This window comes from Neofelis nebulosa, chromosome 16 (genome assembly GCF_028018385.1).
Source record: "Neofelis nebulosa isolate mNeoNeb1 chromosome 16, mNeoNeb1.pri, whole genome shotgun sequence".
NCBI lineage: Eukaryota > Metazoa > Chordata > Mammalia > Carnivora > Felidae > Neofelis > Neofelis nebulosa.
In genome coordinates, this window is record NC_080797.1 from 32,745,898 (window position 1) to 32,747,972 (window position 2,075).

A 2,075-nucleotide genomic window follows, 5' to 3' on the forward strand; every position below is an offset into this window, starting at 1 on the left:
GCATTCATTGTGGGAAAACACTCCTCTTCAGCTGGAGATCTCAGCTTAGGGATCGCTTCAGCCGGGAAGCCACCTGGCTCCTCAGCTGCAAGGAGGGACTTCCTATCATGTTACACGCGTTAACTTGTTCGGATCAGCCATTGGGCTATGAGGGCAGCTACCGTTCTGTCTATCCCCACTCATCCCTGACACCCTGCTCAGGACCTCACACGCAGTAAAACATAATGCATATTTTTGGGAGAAAGCAAAGAAGGAAGAAATGAATGAGCCCCATGAGTGGCAGATATCCTGATCCCCAGTCTAGTGCTGGGAGGAAGGATGCCACAAAGGACAGGGCCAGGCCGTTTGGTGTGGACATTTCTGCTGAGGGTGTGCAGAGAGCCTACAGCAAGCAGGTCCATGGGACCAGAGAGCAAGCAGGTTAGGTAAGCTCTTGTCCTCCCCAGCAGAGAGAGTGTTGGGGGGGGACACCTACAGGGGAATCTTGGGAGATGGGGGGTGGGCAGGGCAGGAGAGAGTGGGGGCGTAGAGCTCTGGGGCACTGGAGCTTCCTTCAGGGGAAGGAGACGGAGCTCTGGCTGGAGAGGAAGACCAAGAGGGAGTCCTAGCTTCGCTTGACCCCCCTGGGTGACCTTGGCCATGTGGCCTTCCCCGCTAGGCCTGTGAATTGAGAAAGTCTCATGGACTCAGGATCCTGGTTGTCCTCCCCTGGTCTGGGAGCCCTACCACCCCAAGAGACATCTGTGACCAGAGGAAGTGAATGAATGGTGAGGGACGGTAGGGGGGGCACATAGCCAGGAGCCTCTGATCCCCATGAGGAAACCCCTGCTGCCCGCCCCCACTCCTCCCAGCCCCTCAGATTCAATTACCAGCTTGGCTTTCAAATCGGGCTCCAGCCAGTAACTTTGCTGGAGAAAATGACTATGTGATTATTTCAACCTTGCTCCAAACACCATTTTAATTGGATCTGGGAAAAGGCGATTTGGGCATGGAGGGGCCATTGTGGGGCAGGAGCAGAGCAGCTCGGGAATGTCAAGGAGGAGCCCGCTAGCCCCTGAGCCTCGAGCAACAGTAGATGCTTCTGAGCCCCTCCTCCCAAACCCCCACCCTCTCCCTGATATTCATCCCGGATCTGGGGTTAGCCTCAGCAGGAAAGACAAAATTGGTGGTGGTGGTCGTGGGGGGCTTCACAGGCAAGCAGGCTGGGGGGGGGCGGGGTGGATGATTCCAGCAGCTGGGTTTCCTGCCCAAAGCAGCCCTCAGCACCTCAAGAAACTGCTTTTCTGACAATCACCATTCTCTGCCCTCAGCCCCAGCCCACCTGGGAGTAAACTTTTGCTCCAATGCTAGCCCCGAGGAAGCAGAATTGGAAAGAACATCTGATTTTCCAGAATCCAGCAGAGCCTTCTAGAGGGATTTGGGATTATCTGCTCCAGGGATCACTCTGCCAGCTTTCTCCCTATTAGGCAGATAATTGTGATTTGACTACATACCAATCTTTCTGAGCTTCAGCTTCCATAACTGTCAAAGGGACAGTTGGTCCTAGGTGACCCCTAAGGCCCCCTCTCAACTGGGAAGGAAGCCGTTTCAGCTGATTCCCCGTGTGTCTGTCCTCCATGAGGCTGGAGAAGTGCAGCCTGAACTCCTCAGTGGCCCTTTTCGTGGGGCCTGTGGGCTCTCGGCCTTGCAGGGTCCGTGGACCCCGGCAGCTAAGATGTCCCTCCCCATCTCTGAGCCAGAGCTCCACCAGGGGCCAGGATGGGCATCGCGGCAGGAGGGCAGGGGCGGGATACGCCCCAGAGGTGGAAGGGTCGGGAGGAAGGACACAAGAAAGGACCCCCTTGACGCCATCTTCCTGTGTCTCGAGGTCTGGCCTTCCCAGGGCTCCCTCTGATGACTTTCCCCCATAGCCAAATGAACGCCATGTCAACGCTTTTTTAAAAATTGCGTGGGGGCGCCTGGATGGCTCAGTCTGTTGCGCATCCAACTTTGGCTCAGGTCAGGATCTCACGGGTTCCTGCGTTCAAGCCCTACAGTGGGCTCCTTGCTTTCAGGACAGAACCCACTTCAGATCC